Source organism: Jatropha curcas, chromosome 10 (genome assembly GCF_041381405.1).
Source record: "Jatropha curcas cultivar XTBG-Jc1 chromosome 10, XTBG_Jcur_1.0, whole genome shotgun sequence".
Lineage (NCBI taxonomy): Eukaryota > Viridiplantae > Streptophyta > Magnoliopsida > Malpighiales > Euphorbiaceae > Jatropha > Jatropha curcas.
Genome location: NC_143160.1, coordinates 17,137,266 through 17,158,232, shown reverse-complemented (window position 1 = coordinate 17,158,232; position 20,967 = coordinate 17,137,266). Strand labels below are relative to the sequence as shown.

The following is a 20,967-nucleotide window of genomic DNA, read 5'->3' as shown; positions in this document are numbered from 1 at the left end:
CCATTAAATTTATTAGTTTGCAACTCCATTATTTAATAACAAAATTTAATTTTTATTAAATATAAATAAAATATTAATTATAATGAAAAATAAAATGCCACATCATTAATTTCATATTATAATATGTAGCCACATAAGTATTAAAGTCTTAGAAATTATATATTTATATATATAGATATGAAAACTTTTGAAATTTTAAAATCGGGTTATTTCAGTTGTGTATGCATAATTTTATAATATCACCTAACAAATATGTGTCAAATATATCTAATAGTAAATTTACTTTTTATCTTAAGAAAATACAAAAAAAAAAAAAAAAAAAAAAAAACATAGCATGATTTATTATCTATGCGTATATATTTATTAAGATATGGATTTCAAATTTGATTAAAAGAAACACAGATATAAAGGACATAATATGAAAATACTTTTTAATAATCTAACAGTTATCTTTAAAAATTATAGATTTTTCTCTGTAATTGGACAAATTAGTTCCACATATTTTTTATATATATATTGTCAATAAAATTATCATTTAAAAGTTAGTATGTTAGAAAAGTTAATTAGTATAGAAATATTTATTTTTCCAACCAATAAAATTAAAGTTTTAAACTGGACAAATCCTATTTAGGATTAAATTAAATTTTCTAATAGAATTTAGATTCAAATAGAAAATTAACATAACCAATCAAAATTAAACTAGCTTTATTTTTCAACTAATAAAATTAAAGTTTTAAAAAATTAAAATTTTAAACCGGACAATTTCCTATTTAGAATTAGATTAAACTTCCTAATAGAATTTAAATTTAAATAGAAAATTAATATAACCAATCAAAATTAAACGACCTTTATTTTTCAACCAATAAAAAATTAAAATCCTCAATGATATTTTTGTCAATTCATAAAATTATCCTCCAAAGCATGATTCCGAATCAATAGACCCCCAGTGGAGATATGAATGCCAAGATAGAGAGAAAAAAGTATCCACAAGGAAGAAAATAAAATGTCAAGTAGGGGCATTTTAGGAACTCAATGTTTCCCCTCATTCGTACTTTTATTTATACTAATCTTTTTCATAGCTTGCATTGTATGTTGACTATACTCATCTTTTATATTCTTTTAATTTTTTTTATCTATATAATATTAAAGCTATTGACGCATGTCTTTATGCCTCGCCTGATCCAATGATGATACGAGGATGTGGAATGAAAGGTTAATGCTATCTAGAAGTCTTTTAATCTAAGGATTTAAATTTAAAAAAAAAAAAAAAAGATGTTAAGTCTTTGACTGGGTCATAGCTGCGTCACGCAGCTATGTTAGACTACATGACGTTTTTGTGTTAAACGACATGAAGCTCTGGTACAGCAAGTAAGCTGCGTCACGCAGCTATGCTCTGTAACGTACTTCTATAAATAAATCTTTTTCTCACGTTTGAGACAACTTGGAACGATTTTGAAACCCTAAAAAACACACCCTGCGGCCACATTCTCCTCCAGAAACTCTTGTGAGTTGATTTGAAGGAAAATTGCCATTATATATCAATTTTTAGGTGAATCAAATGATAAAAAGAGAGAAAATAACTAAAGATAAACAAAGAACACTTGAATCCTTGGAAACTAAGCTTTTGGGAGATCTTAACTATCACTTGTTAAGATATTTAATCCATTCACAATCCTCAATTTGAGGACTAGGTAATTTCTTTAACATTTTTTGTATTTTTTACCTACTTTTTGTGGTTTTAGTAATTTAAACTTCTTTAAATTGTATTCTGTTCATATTTGACCATTTTATATGTCCTTAAATCACATTTAAATAAAAAATGATCTAAATAAAGCGTTTGAAAACGAGCTTGGGCCAGAACAGCTGCGTCACGCAACTGTTCATCCAGGAACAGCTGGGTGCGCAACTGTTAGCTGTGTGACACAACTGTTCTAAGCTTCCAGAGTTAATTTCTTCAATAAATCTGAAAAAAAATGCTCAATTATGAACAGATCACAGTTTAATTAAGCTTAGAATACTAAAATGTGATTTTATGTGTTTATTTGTATGAATTTTACAATTTCTGCTTAAATTAAAAATGAAATTAAATTTGTTGATTTATTAATAATTTGCATGTTTAGAATTAAATAGAAAATAATAATAAAAATGTGATTTTTAGTGCTAAATAATAAATATGCATGATTTTTGGGTTTTTGGGTTTATAGGTTTAATTTTAAATCAGGTAGAATGTATTTAAGGTTCGGTTTGTTACCCGCCTTGAACCATAAGGCAAGAACGGGTCATTTATTTATTCGATTTAATATCCTTGATTCGGTTTGTTGCCCGCCTTTAACCATAAGGCAAGAGCGGGTCTTTTATTTGTTTGGTTTAATTACTTTGATTTGAATGGTTATTATGTGATAATTAGATTTGATTGAGACGATTAAATAATTTTTCATATAAGAACTTGATTCACTTGAGTTGGGTTTAAATAAATAATTTGGCTTTTCTAACTAAAATAAATTAGAAATCGTAAGGTTAAAAAAGTTCGGTTTTTCCGGGCGTCGGCTTCCAACAGGCCGGCGTACCCAATTCCCTTACCCAGAACCGCATTGGTGCGCCTGACCAGTTTTCTAGATAATTTGGCCTTTAATAAAGTTGGGTTTAAAATGGAGTCATCTTGTTATAAAATTGGAAACGGTCCCATTGCCGAAAAAATGGGTGGCGACTCAAAAATATTTTATAAGACCGATTTATCGGCATCGTATCCAATAAAATGTTTTATCACCATTGTTCAAAGTAAGATCATTTTCCATCAAAACAAAAAGTGACGTTTTTCGGGTCGCTCGGGGGCGGTACGAAAACAAAAGCATAAGTTTTTGTTTAGATTAAAATAAATATAATTGATTAATTTATATTAGACTTTACTGTACAAACTACTTATAATACTACTTCTTATGTACTTAATTCTATTTTTATATAATGAAATGGTCTCAAAATAAAATTTAACTCAATCCCTAGATCTAATCCTTCAGTTCCTAATTTATAAATGCAGATTCTTAAAACCCTGATAGGTGTCCAAGTTATCAATCCAACCTCGGCCCTCAATATCAAACCCAAATCAATATCTATAGACAACTATAATAAAAATAACAAATTATTTTTTATTACTAGGTAAAAGAAAAAAAATGAGAAGATAATGATCATTTTGACTATAGTGACAAGTATTATTTACCCGGTGCATTAGAGAAAGGAATATTTGAATATACACTAAAAAAGTAACCCAAAGCAGAAATATATATATAGTTATAGTTTTTTTCCAGTTTTGCAGACACTATTTTCTTTCAAGTCAAATAGATTTAGTAAATAAGAGAAAAAATATCAAGAAAATTAAAAATGCTTAATCATCAAGAGGCCATCTAGGATCCAATATTGGTTAGTTAATGAGTTTATTCAAGTATTTTGTTTTATATTATTCTAAGTTGTAAATTTAAAATAAATAAATAAGTTAATTAATTGAAATAACCCGATTTTTTATTTTCAAAGATTTTTCATTTAAATTTAATAAACTGACAGTGTGGAAAATGTATCTAAATATTCAAATGTGAATTAATAATTTGTACAGTGATAAACCGAATCGAAAACCAATTAAAAATCGAAAAATCAAACAAAAATCAAGATTTGGGCCGAATCGAACCGAATCAGCCCAAACCACTTCTAGAAGCCTCTCCCCTCTATATCCAGCGCAAACTTCACCCTCTCCTCGCCATTTTCTGCGCCACCTCCAGTCCACCACTGTCACTGCCACCACCGCGCCGCCACCTCTGCTCTCTTCTTCTTCTTCTTCTTCTTCTTCTTCTTCTTCTTCTTTCTTTCCTTTTTTCTTTCTTTCTCTTCCTTTTTCTTCCCTGCACCTGCGATCGCATCACTGTCCAGCAGCTCCAGTCGAGCGCCACCGCCGTTCTCACTGCTGCTCGTCACCGGAGCAGCTCTGTCGCTCGTCCCACCTCGTCCTAGCTCACGCAGCGCCACCAGATCACACAGTCAGGCCCTCTGCCAGGTCTGTCGCGCCTACAGCAGCAGCACCAGCTTCAAGCCTCGCTGCCAGCCGCTCCTCCGCCTCTCTCTGCCTCTCTTCACCACTGTTAGTTGGATCCGACCACCAGCAGTCACTGCTTTTCAATCTGGCACGCATAAAAACTCCCGATCTAGCAAAATTCGACAAAAATTATATTTTGGGGTAAAAATTAATTTTAATAATTTTAGTTACTTGAATTAATTTTATTATTGTAGTTAATTTAGTTCATTTAATTTTAGTTATTTTGCGTAGTTAATTCATATTATGTAGTGAAATTAATTTAAATAGGTTTAATTTATTGATTAATAAAATATTTAGTTAGTAATTGTAGTTATTTAGTTAGTTAAAATTAATTCAAAATAGTTATTGATTAATTAATATGAAGTAATTATTGATTAATAACAACAATAGTGAGTTAAATTAAATTCAGTATGAAATAATTTATTGAGGAATTTTGATAATAATATTATGAATGGAATGAGAATTGAAGGTAATGTTGATATTGTTATTCGGATGGAGGATGAGGAAATTAAATTGATTGATTGCCCGATGGATGGGCTGTGTGGTTTGGAATTATTGATATATTATTGATATTTTAACAGGTGGATAGTTAAATTTTTAGGGGAGATGCTGCCGAAATTTCGGTAGAAAATAAAATAGAGTTCGGTAGAAAAATAAAAGTTTATTACAGAAAAGAACTTAATATCGAGATTAGATGACGTAGAAAAATTAAGAATACAAAAATAAAATTCTTAGAGTAGTAAAGAAATATGTTATCTGATATAGTTACTTTTGTTTTGTGTCATTCTTAAATTTCATAGATCGCCCGGGTCCGTCTAGTGCTCCTTCCGACCAAAATCAAAGTTAGGGATTCGTTCTCCACTACTGTGAGTAATAATAAATAATGCATGTCAACACTGCATTTGCATAACATTACATTTTTATATATTTACATATTGTATTTTCTCATATATATTATGTTATGATCATTATAATTATACTTATGCATAATTGTGCATTTGGATGAAATTGATGTATTATGATAAATGAATTGTTTGATTATTTGTGCTGTGTATATACTGTGCTCTGTTTGTGTGGAGTTGGGATGAAGTGGGTCACCCTGGGTTTGTGAGGACGGTCGATAAATATGGATCCTGATGAACTGATGAAATTGGACCGTCGGCCGGGTAAATGGGAGATCGGCGCCCCCGTGTGCACCTGATGAATTGATGAAATGATGTTGATGATATGGAAAAGAAAAGAGAGAATGTAAAATAAAATATTGAGAGGACTGGTCAAGTGAGGATTAGACCGGTCGGCCAGATATGGGGGATTGGCTCCCTGGGTGCACATGTTTGAGAGGATGGGCTGTTTGAGAGGACGGCTCGTCGGGGGTTTAGGTGACGCCACTGACTAATTTCCACGTGATGTGATTACTTGAAGGTGATATTGTTTGTGGGTGCTGATGTAATGTCATATGATTGACTGTTGTGTGTTCATTTAGTATACTAGGGTACATTTTGCTTGACTGTATGTGGTGTGTATTATTTATTATTATTCACTGAGTTGCAAAACTCACCCCCCCAACAAACCTCCCAGGTACTAGGAAGCAGCTGATTTGACTGAAGCTCTGCAATCTTCTCCGCAGAGTTATAAATGTAAACTTTATATTTCTGTTATTTAATTTTGAATGTATAAATTACTCTATTATCAGATTATTATTGAACTCCGCAGTTATAGGGTTGTGTATTAATATTGGACTTATTGTTAGCACTACATTGCTAATTAAATATTATGTAATTAGCTGTAGGTGAACCAGTAAGCCCATAATGTGATTATAATTTATTGTGAATAGGCCCTGGTTATACATTATGTGTTATTTGAGATTGGGCCAGATGTTTGTATATGGGTTTACTGTTTTGATGAAATTGGAAAAGATAGGTAGACATATTGGATAATTTAGGCTTACTACGGGCCTCGGGGGCCTTAAGCTTACCTGGGCCCTAGTGCTGGTCTGGCCCATGGAAACGGGTTGTGACAAAGGTGGTATCAGAGCATAAGTTTATAAGTTTAGATGTAACTGCGGAGTAATTCCTGTCATGTCTTGACATCGTCTTCCTTGCTTTTCCCTTCAGCGTTATTCGCAGTTAGGTTGAAGTCAAGTTGTTTAATATAATTAAATTTGTATCCTTGTTCTTTAGAGATGTGATTTAGTTACTGATGCTAAGGTGATGATTAAAAAAAAAAAAAAAATCCTTCTATGGAATAAATAATATTCATATATAATTTAAGTATGTAAGAAGATAAGTTACATATGATTAATAAGTTGAAGTCAAATACTGTAAGTGTGCTATGTTATTTAATATGTGTTGAATGTAGAATACATACATAAAAATGCATGAGTGCGTGTATATGTGTGCCTGCAGAATTGAGAATTAGTTGCTAGTTTTATTTAATAAGAGAACTAAACGATTCGGATTTAAGGACATTAGAATCTATTTAATTGGTGCCTTGAATTAATATATGTATTTGGTGAAATTTACATGATGTTGGTTGGTGGAATTTATTATAGTTATTGAGGTAAATATTTTTCTGGATGGAATAGTTACATTAATTAGTATAAGTACATAACTGATTTTTATAAGGTTTAAATATTGAAGGATTTGGTGTGATTTGCTATAATAATTGGTGATGAGTATTTTTCATAAAGAATAATATTGGTGGAATTATTATACCAAGTGATTTTTAATTATGAGAAGTAATTACTGCTTGGTGGAGAAAAGTGTATTGTAGCATTCGTCAACTATTTCTTTTCAAGGGTATAAATATAGGGAATAATATAAATTATTGTGGTTATAAGAAAAGTAAATTATGATCCGTAGTAAGAGACAAATTACTCTACTCTGTATGCATTTAGTGATGGATATTGTGTGGATTGTGGCATCTTATGGTCTAATATGGTACGAGTAAGAATTAAATCTAATGGTATTTAGCCTTTTGATATTTAAAATAATTGTTGCACACTCGATGGTATGTGAATTACAAACAATGATTTTTGTTTAATGGGAGATCCTATGATCTGAGGAGTTAATGACTCCATAAGGGAATTAAGGTAATTATGTTATGTAAATAGTGGGCTAGGATAATTAAGTGTATTGATGACTGATATCGGACATGGAGAGATAATTGTCTAATTATTGAATTGATGTTATTCTAATGAATTAGATAAGTAAGGTTGGATCTAGTCCTGTTATTGTATGGATATTAAGAAAAGAATCAATTACAGAAACGTGAAGAGTATAAATTAGTATGATTTAAATGAGGATAGTCAGTATTTAGAGTTTTAACAAATTAGGGATCATGGGTAATAAGATTTGATAAAAAATAGGAATAGTGATACCTCAGCGGCTTTAAGATAAAGACTTCTATACTTTGGGAATTCATGAGTGTATTAGACGGGATATAAGTAAGACTCTAGTACATGTAGGATGTTTAATAAGCCAGACTAAGCTTATGGACCAAGTATAATAAAATAAAAGTAAAAGATAGCAAAGGAAATTGGTGGTTTTGGGATTGAAATGCTATTATATTAGGTGATAATTATATTAGGAAAATTATAGCTTGAATATAATTTGAATATAAAGAATAGAGGAGAATAATATTTGTATAATTGAACAGTGTCTTGTTATATCTCTTGAAGAATAGAGCTAAGGTAGATATTAAGAATTTAAATGATCATGAACAGTAATTTTATGATGTAAATAAATTTAAGATTTATGAAAATTTAGAAAGTTAAAAGAAGTGGAGTATTATTGGAGGTAGAATGATGGAACATGTATACTATGGAAGGTAGGAAAATGGCTTTGAGGTTTAAAATAATTATCACTGTTGGTAATAATTCTAATAAAATATTAAATAAATAATTGATAATGTCATGACCAAACTTATGAGTTGAGTTAGTCGGGTCTTGGCGAGGTGAGTTTCGAGAATTTCGTGGTTCATATATAGTAAATTCAGATTCTAAAAAGAGATCAAATGTAGGAAGTCATTGAATGTCTGGTGATAAACAAATAGATAAATGATTCAAGGATCGTAATCCTGATGACAAAAGAACTTAGTACTTATATTCAGAAAGAAAGATAGATTTTCTACTTGAGAGAAAGTGATAAGAAAATTTTGACTTCTGTGATTTGATAGCATCTAGTTAGAAAATAGTTTTATGAGTTATATTAATTGAATCCATATATCGAGCTTATGAATGTATTATGTACAAGTGATAAGTGTTATTAATAGTAATAACTGAGAATAAGAGTTGATAGAGGATCATGGGACTTAGCTTGAGATGACAATGAATGTGAATAAATTTAATTTCTTGACGTAAAGCAATTAAAATAAGGAATTTCTATTAATTAGTGCAACTTTTGCAAGTTACTTGTTTTATTAGATAAAGAAGGAAAGTTATATTTATGTCCTTATTAGAACATGAAGGTAATTAGAGTATTTTCATTCATTAGTAAGCAAGCTGAGTTTTAATTTACTATTTGTATGGAACAGTGAAACTTGGTATAAGAAGGAATAGGTGAAATTGGGATAGTTTTAACAAATTAGTGAGGAGAATACATGCTAGTATTTAAAGACTGAAAATATAAACTATAGGATTAGTGGATGTGATAACGGGATGGTTTAAGATTTCATCTTAATTATATTGGAATGCCAACTCATAGGTGTCGATCATATCAGTAATCAATGAAAATTGCTCATGGAATGATTGAGATACCAATTAGGATGAGAATCATTAATACATGATTTGGAGTCGATGTAAACCTATTCCGAAATTCTTAGTGATTGGTAGCAATGATGAGTGAATGAATAGAATTGTGTTATAAATGGCAGTTTGCGACATATCGTATGCTTTAAGGGAATACTTAATTAGTTAGGTCCATTGGAGGACTGGTACATTAAAACTCAGATGTTGAGGAATTCAATGAGGTATTAACCTTGTTTGGAATAAAGAATATAGAGAGAACATAATTGAGGTTGAGGATATTCCTATAGCATATTAGGTATAAATTTTACAGGTGATAGACACTGCAATAGACTTGGAGAAAAGGAATAACCCAATGATATTATTATCTGAATATTCATGGGCATTCATGGGATTAAGAATAAACATAAGACAAAGGACATAGTCTAATCAGGAGTTGAATTATGGGTTTAACATTCTTGATCTCTTACTTAACTAGAGCAAAAAGGGCACTACTTGTTTAGGATTCTTGATTTCTAGATACGTAAACTTGGATCTAAAAGATTGATTAAAGGCAGAAGAAATAGGTAAATTGGTTTGGAGAATTTTACATCTCAATTAAGCTTGTAAAAAAAAAATATAGGCTGGATTTCTTTATGAAATTGAGTATAATAGAATGGCGTTTGCAAATTTTAGAAAAATGAATTAAGAATTATCCGGCATGGTAACAACTAACTTGGCTAATTTCATAAGTTCTTGTCATAATTAGTTAAGAAATGGTATGGTATGACAATTTGGAAAGAGGGATAGATAAGTTAATAACTAAAATAGGGACTTGATGGTGAATTTAAATTCTCTCTACATCGTTGATGTACTACTAGTTTTTATGGGATTCTTATTAGTAGGATTTGAAAAGAGATCGTATATCTATCTTTCGTTGGAAAATGGTTAAGTTGTTAAATAGGTGATGTGCTTGGGATAGAAGCCAAGATCTCCTATTAGTTGATAGCAATTAGCTAGAGAAATGTCATGATTTTGTTTGCAATAAGCTTGTAGTAGTGGCAAGAATTTGTTCTCTTTAATTGGAAATGATCAAATAGTACTTAATGGCAAAATTTGATAAGAATCGAAAACTTTCTTGAATTGGCAGCAAACATCTTATTTAATTATGAACAACTTCAATGATTATGAGGGCAAATATATGGAATTGGAATTGATGGAAAATGGATGAGTCAGCATGTAGGTTTTGAATTTTAAAATAAGGAGTCCAAATTGAGATAGTAGTAAATTTGATTGAATATGCGGATTCTTATATCAGTAAGATTAAATACTGGGTTAGTGTATGAGTTTCTTATGGAGTGATGATCATTGCCTATGATAGCTACTGAGAGAATAAATGACGATACATCAATATAGGTCCCATGATATATAGCTAACGAGATTAATAATCCTCACTTGAGCAGAGGCTATGTGGAACTTACATTCTTATGCATAACGGTGAATACTAGAGTCGCATCTGTGCCTTGGGTTATGAATATTTTACTTGATTTGCAGACTTGTAGATATAGTATAACTCCAGTTTAAATTAACCATGGTGATAAGGTAGATAACTTTGGGGATGGATTCATCTTATAACCATCTTACCCTCCCTATAAATTAGATTTTCTTTCCAGGTCTGTTCATTGGTTTGTCTTAATTAATAAATTTAAGAAAAATTAGTTTCACTACTCTGACTAACGAACTTGCAGCATTATGTGAGAAGCACAACCACTATTGTCGTAAACAACTTATTGTATCCTAGTTTCTTGTTATTTTCAAAATTTGAGGACGAATTTTTTTTAAGGAGGGAAGACTGAAATAACCCGATTTTTTATTTTCAAAGATTTTTCATTTAAATTTAATAAACTGACAGTGTGGAAAATGTATCTAAATATTCAAATGTGAATTAATAATTTGTACAGTGATAAACCGAATCGAAAACCAATTAAAAATCGAAAAATCAAACAAAAATCAAGATTTGGGCCGAATCGAACCGAATCAGCCCAAACCACTTCTAGAAGCCTCTCCCCTCTATATCCAGCGCAAACTTCACCCTATCCTCGCCATTTTCTGCGCCACCTCCAGTCCACCACTGTCACTGCCACCACCGCGCCGCCACCTCTGCTCTCTTCTTCTTCTTCTTCTTCTTCTTCTTCTTTCTTTCCTTTTTTCTTTCTTTCTCTTCCTTTTTCTTCCCTGCACCTGCGATCGCATCACTGTCCAGCAGCTCCAGTCGAGCGCCACCGCCGTTCTCACTGCTGCTCGTCACCGGAGCAGCTCTGTCGCTCGTCCCACCTCGTCCTAGCTCACGCAGCGCCACCAGATCACACAGTCAGGCCCTCTGCCAGGTCTGTCGCGCCTACAGCAGCAGCACCAGCTTCAAGCCTCGCTGCCAGCCGCTCCTCCGCCTCTCTCTGCCTCTCTTCGCCACTGTTAGTTGGATCCGACCACCAGCAGTCACTGCTTTTCAATCCGGCACGCATAAAAACTCTCGATCTAGCAAAATTCGACAAAAATTATATTTTGGGGTAAAAATTAATTTTAATAATTTTAGTTACTTGAATTAATTTTATTATTGTAGTTAATTTAGTTCATTTAATTTTAGTTATTTTGCGTAGTTAATTAATATTATGTAGTGAAATTAATTTAAATAGGTTTAATTTATTGATTAATAAAATATTTAGTTAGTAATTGTAGTTATTTAGTTAGTTAAAATTAATTCAAAATAGTTATTGATTAATTAATATGAAGTAATTATTGATTAATAACAACAATAGTGAGTTAAATTTGCAAAAATTTTGAACTTTTGCAAATTTAACTAATTCTTTTAATTTTAACAATTGTAGCAGTGAATTTATTTTTTCATTTCAATTATAGCTTTCGTCGTGTATCTGTTAAAAGTTGCTGATGTTACAATTAGTGGGCTCTATACTTTGACACCACCGTTGCCACATCAAAATGCCACATCAACCAAAAAAGAGTCAAATAATTGAAAAAAGACATGAACTTTAATCATTTTATAATTTTAACCAATTTTTTTAATTTTGACAATTGATGTCATATGAATTTATTTTTTCTTTCAATTTGTTATATTTTCAAAAAATTATTTATTTTAAAATTAAATTTTGGGTTACAATAATTTATTTTTTAATTTTAAAAAATTTCAAATTTAAATTAAATAGGAAATATATAATGTATTTGTGTGTTATAATTTTATTTTAATATTTTGAAATTAAATTCTTACTTAAATTAAATTCTTACTTTTGTATAATATATTAATTATTTTACATGGTTAAACTATAATTAATTATGTGCTAAGTATGTTTATGTAAATACTGTGAAACAACTCATATGATTTTTCAAAATTAAAAAAAAAAGAATTGGCTAAAATTATAAAACAGGAGAAGTTCAGGTCCTTTTTTTTTTCAGTTATTTAGTTTTATTTTGCCGACATAGCGCATGATGTGATGTGGATGTGTCAAAACGTGGGTCCTACTAACGGCAACATCATCAATTTCATAATAGAGGCTATAATTGCAATTAAAAGAATTGGTTAAATTTACAAAAATGACCATAGTTCTGGATTTTTTTGGTCATTTACCCTAAATAAAATAGAAATCAAAAAATTACTAACAAATAAATGTTAAGTATTTTTTATGATATAAATTGACAAATAAGTATACGGATAAACAGAACACATATACATACTTTTGAAACATTAATTATCAAATTGTTAAGTTTCTTATACATTCTTATGGCAGCTGGTTAGCCAAGGCTTTCTAGTGTCAAAACAACCTTTGGAATATCAGTTTCTGTAATTTTTCGGTTCCAGAGCCTAATTGCCTCGATTGATAATTCAAGTATCAATCAATATTCATTTGCAAAACTAACTGCATAATCACAATCTACATTGAAAATACAATGTTCTGAGGATGGGGGTTCTGGTCACTGCTGATCACCACCGGCCGACAGGAGAGCCGCAATATGCGGTTGCCGAAAAACCAACATCCTCCAAAATCTGCAAAATTACAGACAAAATGTTCTAAATTCGACGGAAAGCTCATTATAATGTCAATTTAACAAAAAACTAACAATTTTTAAGTTAATTGGCAAAACCCCAAGTTTCAAAACCTAACATTTCAATATCCTAAAATCTCAATCAATGACTCAAATTACATAAAGGAAAATCATCTAGGAGTAACAAAGATCGATTATCGGCCTACCAGACTGAAAGTAATTTCAGAAACTGCTTCCTTTAATGCAGATAATGGTGGTTCTTCTTGACAGGTGAGAGGGATACTTAACGATTTGGGGCTTCACCATCGCTGGGAGCGAAGGAGGAGGAGAGTCGATCGATCAAAGGTGTCGCCGCTCTTTCACGGCCGGTAATGGCGTCTGCGGCGCTAAGGATTTGCTGCAATCGTGAATCGTATGAGAGAGGTGAAAGAGATTATGTTTGTTCTGATTTAGACTATTTTATATTGAATTAAGCGTTTCGATTCAATTTAACCATTTTGTTTTATCCGGTTTGTGATGGTTTTAAGTCTTCGCGTTTAGTTTCTCATGTATTAACTCGAGTTCAATTTGTTTCAGTTTTTTTTTTAAATGTAATATATTAAGATTTCATTAAAAACCAAATCAATACAAATAATACATAAGGACATGACTCCTCTCCTGAAGACTAGACATAGAATAAAACTATTATATCTAAAATAAATACTGTTTGCCGATCTAATAAAAAATCCAAAACAAAATTGGAAAGTGAACTTGAAAAAATTAATACATCTTGAAAGTAACTGGTCAAAAACAATTTCCTAAATCTTCTATACATGACCTAATTATTTATGAATTAGTTAATTCCTTATGATAAACACAGAGGATTTGAACCACTAAATCTGATAGAGGAACAGACCGCATTATCAGGCTTCAAAAGATAAATATCATCATGTATTAAAAAAATTCTCCACAAATTACATACATATCCAAATAAAACAAAACAATTGCGGAAAAAAAAAAAAATACTCCACATAAAGTAGAGATCATAAACTCCAAGGAGATAAACAACAAAAAATAGCAGAAACATAAATAATATAGATCTATGCCAAATAGACATAAATTTGTAATTTATTTAATAAAAAACAAAACCATAAATAAGAGGGAGGGGCCATTATAAGAGACAAGAATCAGCTCTTTCCTATATCTACATGTAACACTCTAATTTTCTATATATTGAATGGTGATTTACCGATCTATAAATAGTACAACCTAGCCGGAAATCGGTATTCTTCCAACCCAGAAAAATTACTATTCATGTCTTATATTTTATTTGATTATTTTAGAGCATGTATGTATTATTTTGGTGGATAAAAAATAAGTTATGAATTTATTTGTAGAATTTAAGTAATTAATGAATAGTGAATTGTGGTAGTTTTAGAAATTAGAAAATTTGGAGAATTATTATTATTGAGTAATTTTAATATTTATGATGGAGAAAAATATTATTATGAGAAGTGTATATATAGAATTAATGTGAGCCATTGGATTGAAAAACCTTGACTATATCTACACCACACATTAGACAACTTCCTTAGAAGTTTTCTCTAATTACAAAAATGTCATTAAAATTTTGCAATAACATTTTGAAACAACCCGAATTTTTATTTTCAAAGATTTTTCAATTAAATTTAATAAACCGACAGCCTGGAAATTTATTTCAATATTTTAATGCGAACACTGTAAGAAACCGAACCGAAAACCGATTGAAAAAGCCGAAAACCAATTGAAAATCGAAGATTTGGGTCGAATCAAACCGAATCGAATCGGTTCGACCCAAACCATCTAGAAAATTCCCTTTCTTTTTTTTCCAGCGCTGCACCTCTCTACTCCTCACCATCACAGCAGCGCCTCCCCCTTCCTCTTCTTCTTCTTCTTTCTTTCTTTCTTTCTTTCTTTCTTTCTTTCTTGCTGTGACTGCGCCTGCGTCAACCTTAGCCAGCAACAGCAGAGGCGCGATCCACAGCCAGTCGCATCGCCTCCATCGCGCGCAGCACCGCCTCGCCGCTCCTCCGCGCGCCATAGCCAGCGGCTCCGCCTGCAGCAGCGCTTCATCCTCGGCCAGATCGCAGCGCCACAGCTCCTCGAGTTCATCGCGCCACCACAGCCCCTTCTGCTTCCGGTCAAGCGAGCGCGGCGCCACCACGTCGCACCACCGCACCGTCGCGCCACCATCCTTGCTGTCCAGTAGATCGCGCCACTTGCTCGCAGTCCTGATGCGCGTAGCTCCGATCTAGCACGCGTAAACATTTCTGATCTAGCGAAATTCAACAAAAAGAATTATGCTTGGGGTATAGAGCAATTCTTGCTAATTCTCAAAATTTATTTTAGTAATTTGGGTATAATTTAACTTAGTAATTTTAGTTAATTAATTTAATTTTATTAATGATAGTTAATTAAACTTAGTCATTTTAGTTAGATTAAGTTTAATAATTTTAGTTACTTAAATTAATGTTGTTATTGTAGTTGATTAATTTTATTATTTATAGGTAATTAATTTAGTTAATTTGATTTAGCAATTGTGAGTAGTTATTTGAGTTATAATGTAAGTGTTGATTAATTAAAGTTACTTGGTTAATTAAAAAATTTTATGAATTAATGTTGATATAGAAAATGTGGAGAACGGGACTAATTTACTGGATTGATTGCCCGACGGATGGGCTGCGTGTTTTGAAAATATTGGATAAATTATTGATATTTCAACAGGTGGATAGTCCAATTTTTAGTGGAGATGCTGCCGAAATTTCGGTAGAAAATAAGTAAAATATAGTTAGATAGAGAAATAAAAATTTAGACATAAAATAAAATTTTTAGAGTGGTCAAGAATTATTTTGTCTAATAGAATTAATTTTGCGTCATTCTTACTTTGCTTAGATCGCCCGGGTCCATCTAGTGCTCCTCCAGGACAGGATCAAAGCTAGAACTCCACTTTCCATCACTGTGAGTAATAATAAATAATGCATATCAACATGCATTACATAGCATTTTATTTTTACAAACCTTATATATATAAATATATATACATGTATATTTTTATATTAAAACTTATATTTATTTTATGCTGCATAATTATATATTTGGCTGTACTTGGTGTTGTACGTTGAAAGAATTGCTTGAATAATTGTGCTGTGCATATATATTGTGATTTGTTTGTGTGGAATTGGGATGAAGTGGGTCACCATGGGACTGTGAGACCGTACCGTTATATGGATCCAATATGATTACCGTTAGCCGGGTAAATGGGAGATCGGCGCCCCCGTGTGCACCTACCGTTACCGTTACCGTTAACCACGGGTTGGCTTCTCGTTGTTGCGCACCGGACAGTCTAGATTTGATCGCAGCCCGCAGGGTGGCCTCCTGTTGTGAGCGCTTGATGATCTAGATTGGATGGAGACCACCGAGTTGCCTCCTGTTGGTATGAAAAAGAAAAGAGAGGATGTAAAAACAACGAGAGGGCTGGTCAAGTGAGGATTAGACCGGTCGGCCAGTATGGGGGATCGGCTCCCTGGTGCACATGTGAGAGGATGAGCCATGTGGGAGGACGGCTCATCGGGGGTTCGGTGACTCCACTGACTAATTTCCACGTGATGTGATTTCTTGAAGATGATTTGGTATGTGGGTGCTGATGTTATGCCATATGATTGATTTTTGTGTGATCATTTAGTATGTTAGGGCGCATTTCGTGTGACTGTATGTGGTGTGTATTATTTATTATTATTCACTGAGTTGCAAAACTCACCCCCTTCTCTCCAAACTTCTCAGGTATTAGGAAGTTGCCGATCCAACGGAAGCTCTGCAATCTTCTCCGCAGAGTTATAAATGTAAACTTTATATTTCTGTTATTTAAATTTGGATGTATTAATTATCCTATTATCAGATTATTATTGACCTCCGCAGTTATAGGATTGTGTATTTTAATTAGGCTTGCCGTATGCATTCTTTTGCAGTGACTTGTTATATATCAAACGCAGGCGTATTAGTATATCCATATTACGAATATGATTTATCGTGATTAGGCCCAAACTAAACATCAATTGAGATATTTAAATTTTGGGCCGGATTGTATAATAATTATATTTAAACCCTAGTGGCATGGACTTACTGTTATTATTAATTGGTGTGGCATGTATAGGTAGAGTAGTTTAGGCTTACTACGGGCCTCGGGGGCCTTAAGCTTACCTGGGCCCTAGTGCCGGTCCGGCCCACGGAGACGGGTCGTGACAAAGGTGGTATCAGAGCAAAAGTTCATAAGTCTAGATGTAACTGCGGAGTAATTCCTGTTATGTCTTAACATAGTCTTCCTTGCTTTCCCCTTCAGCGTTATTCGCAGCTAGGTTCAAGTCAAGTTGTCTAATGATTAAAAATTTATATCCTTGTTCTTTAGAGATGTGATTTAGTACTGATGCTAAAGGGATGGATTAAACAAAAATCCTTCTATGGAATAAATAATATTCATATAAAGTATGTAATAAGACAAGTTATATATGATTAATAAGTTGAAGTTAAATGGTGAAAGTATCCTATTTTTATTTAATATGTGTTGAATGTGGAATACATATTTAAGAATACATGAATGTGTGTATAGGTGTGCCTGCGGAATTGAGAATGAGTTGCTAATTATTTAACAAGAGAACTAAATGATTTGGATTCGAGGACATTAGAATTTATTTAATTAGAGTATTGAATCAGTATAAGTAATTGATGAAATTTACCTGATGTTGGTTGGTGAAATTTATTATAATTATTGAGATAAATATTTTTCTGGACGGAATAGATATATTAATTAGTGTAAGTATATAAATGATTTTTATAAGGATTAAATATGGAAGGATTTGGTGTGATTTGCTATAATAAATGGTGATGAGTATTTTTCATAAGAAACAATATTGGTGGAATTATTATATGGAGAGAGTTTTATTTATGAGTAATTACCGCTTGGTGGGGTGAAGTGTATTGTAGCATTGATCAGCTATTTCTTTTCATGTGTATGAATACAGGGAATAATATAAATTATTGTGGTTATAAGAAAAGTTAATTGTGATTCTTAGTAAAAGATAAATTACTCTAATCTTGATGTACTTAGTGGTGGATATTCTGTGGCTTGTGGTATCTTATGGTTTAATATGGTACAAGTAAGAATTAAATCTAATGGTATTTAGCCTTTTGATATTTAAAATAATTGTTGCACACTCGATGGTATGTGAATTATAAACAATGATTTTTGTTTAATGGGAGATTCTATGATCTGAGGAGTTAATGACTCCATAAGGGAATTAAGGTAATTATGTTATGTAAATAGTGGGCTATGATGGTTAAGTGTATTGATGAATGACATCAGACATGGAGAGATAATTGTCCAATTATTGAATTGATATTATACTAATGAATTAGATAAGTAAGAATGAATCTAGTCTTATTATTGTATGGATAGTAAGAAGAATCAATTACAGAAACGTGAAGAGTATGAATTAATGTGATTTAAATGAGGATAGTCAGTATTTAGAGGTTTAGTAAATTAGGGATTATGGGTAACAAGATTCGATGAAAATAGGAATAATGATATATCAGCGGATTTAAGAGAAAGACTTCTATATTTTGAGATTTCATGAGTGTAGAAAAAAAAAAAAAATTGTGGTTTACAAGTCATGAAAGAGTTATGGATCCATGTGTAATATAATTAAGATCCTAGTACATGTAGTATGTTTAATAAGCCAGACTAAACTTATGGACTCAGTATAATAAAATAAAAGTAAAAGATAGCAAAGGAAATTAGTGGTTTTGGGATTGAAATGCTATTACATTCGATGATAATTATATTAGGAAAATTATAGCTTGAATATAATTTGAACATAATTTGAATATAAAGAATAGAGGAGAATAATGTTTGTATGATTAAACAGTTTCTTGTTATCTCTTGGAGCATAGAGAGAAGGTGAATGTTAAGAAAATTAAATGATAATGAATAGTAATTTTATGATGTAATTAAATTAAGATCTAAAAAAAAAAAAAAAAAAAAAAGAGAAGAGTTGTGAAAGTTCAAAAGATGCTTTAGAATAAGTAGTTAAGAATATGTAGCTAGACAAAAAGAAGTGAAATATTATTAATGGTAGAAAGATGGAACATGTATACTATTGAAGATAGGAAAATGGCTTTGAGGTTTAAAATAATTTATCACTATCGGTGCTAACTCTAATAAAATATTAAACAAAAAAAAAATGATAATGTTATAACCAACCTTATGAGTTGAGTTAATCGGGTCCTTGCAAAGTGAGTTTCGAGAACTTTGTGGTTCATATATAGTAAATTCATATTCAAAAAAAGAGATCAAAGGTAGAAAGTTATTGAATGTCTGGTGGTATACAAATAGATAATGATTTAAGGATTGTAATCCCGATGATGAAAGAACTTAGTACTTATATTCAGAAAGAAAGAGATAAGAAAATTTTGACTTCTGTAATTTGATAAGTGTATTATGTTTTATGAGTTATATTAATTGAACCCATATATTGAGCTTATAAATGTATCATGTACAAGTGATGTGTGTTATTAATAGTAATAACTGGGAATAAGAGTTGATAAAAGGTCATAGGATATAGCTTGAGATGACAATGAATGTGAATAAATGTAACTTGTTGGTGGAAAGTGCATACATAAGGACTTTCTATTACTTGGTGCATATTTTGTAAGTTACTTATTTCATTGAATGGAGAAGAAAGTTATATTTATGTCCTTACTAGAACATAAAGATATTTGGAATATTTGCATTTGGTAACAAATTAGCTGAGTTTTAATTTACTATGCGTTGGAATAGTGGAACTTGGCATAAGATTATTGGATGTGATAACTAGATAGGATTACCTCTTAATTATATTGGAGTGTCAACTCATGGGTGTCGATCAGATCATTAATCAATTAAAATTGCTCATAGAATGATTGAGATATCAATTAGGATAAGAGTCATTAATACATGAATTGGAGTCGATGTAAAGCTATTCTGAATTTCTTAGCAATTGGTGGAAATTATGATTGAATGAAACAAAAATTGTTATAAATGGCAGTTCGCAATATAACTTGCGGTTTAAGGGAATACTTAATTAGTTAGGTCCATTTAAGGACTGGTACATTGTAACTCTGATGTTGAAGGATTCAATGAGGTATTAACCTTGTTTGGAGTAAAGAATATAGAGAGAACATAATTAAGGTGGAGGATATTCCTACATCGTATTAGGTATAAATTTTATAAATTTTGGAGGTGATAGACAGTACGATAAACTTGGTGAAAAAAGGAATGACCCAATGATATGATTATCTGATTATTCATAGTTATTCATGGGATTAAAAATAAACATAAAACAAAGGACATAGTTCAATCAGGACTTGGATTATAGGTTTAACATCCTTAATCTCTTACTTAGCTTGAGCAAAAATGGGCACTATTTGTTTAGGCTTTAAGGATTATCCGGCATGGCAACAGCTAATTTGGCTAATTGCATAAATTCTTGCCATGATTAGTTAAGAAATGGTATGGTACAACAAATTGGAAAGAGGAATAGAGAAGTTAATAACTAAAATAGAGACTTGATTGTGAATTTAAATTCTCTATATAGTTGAGGTACTATTTGCTTTTATGGGATTCTCATTAGTAGGATTTGAAAAGAGATTGTATATCTATCTTTCGTTGGGAAATGGTTAAGTTGTTAAATAGGTGATGTGCTTGGGATAGAAGCCAGGATCTCCTATCAGTTGATGGCAATGACCTAGAGGAATGTCATGATTTTGTTTGAAATAAGCTTGTAGTAGTGGCAAGAATTTGTTCTCTTTAATTGGAAATGATCAAATAGTACTGAATAGCAGAATTTGATAAGAATCGAAAACTTTCTTGAATTGGCAGCAATCATCTCATTTAATTATGAACAACTTCAATGATTATGAGGGCAAATATATGGAATTGGAATTGATGGAAAACGGATGAGTCAGCATGTAGGTTTTGAATTTTAAAATAAGGAGTCCAAATTGAGATAGTAGTAAATTTGATTGAATTTTCTTCCCATTGGTTTGTCTTCATAATTTAATA

The 20,967-nt window shown here is 31.6% G+C and overlaps 2 long non-coding RNA genes across 3 annotated transcripts in view; one reads left to right on the top strand and one right to left on the bottom strand.

The window, feature by feature from the left end:
• Window positions 1–3,729: 3,729 nt before the first annotated feature.
• The window catches only part of LOC149493198 (uncharacterized), a 44,539-nt gene continuing 27,301 nt past the window's right edge, over window positions 3,730–20,967 (top strand). The window contains exons 1-5 of one of the 2 annotated variants that reach the window (XR_016318568.1): window positions 3,730–4,219; window positions 4,879–4,944; window positions 5,657–11,368; window positions 15,768–15,833; window positions 16,656–17,007. This is a non-coding gene — a long non-coding RNA (uncharacterized LOC149493198). Of the gene's footprint in view, window positions 4,220–4,878; window positions 4,945–5,656; window positions 11,369–15,767; window positions 15,834–16,655; window positions 17,008–20,967 lie in introns of those variants that run through there. The other variant, XR_016318569.1, reaches the window with a different exon arrangement.
• Window positions 12,546–13,737, bottom strand: LOC110011000 (uncharacterized). The gene is made up of 2 exons (XR_002286063.2): window positions 13,064–13,737; window positions 12,546–12,858 (listed from the first exon to the last, which is right to left on the bottom strand). It is a non-coding gene; the product is annotated as an uncharacterized LOC110011000 (long non-coding RNA).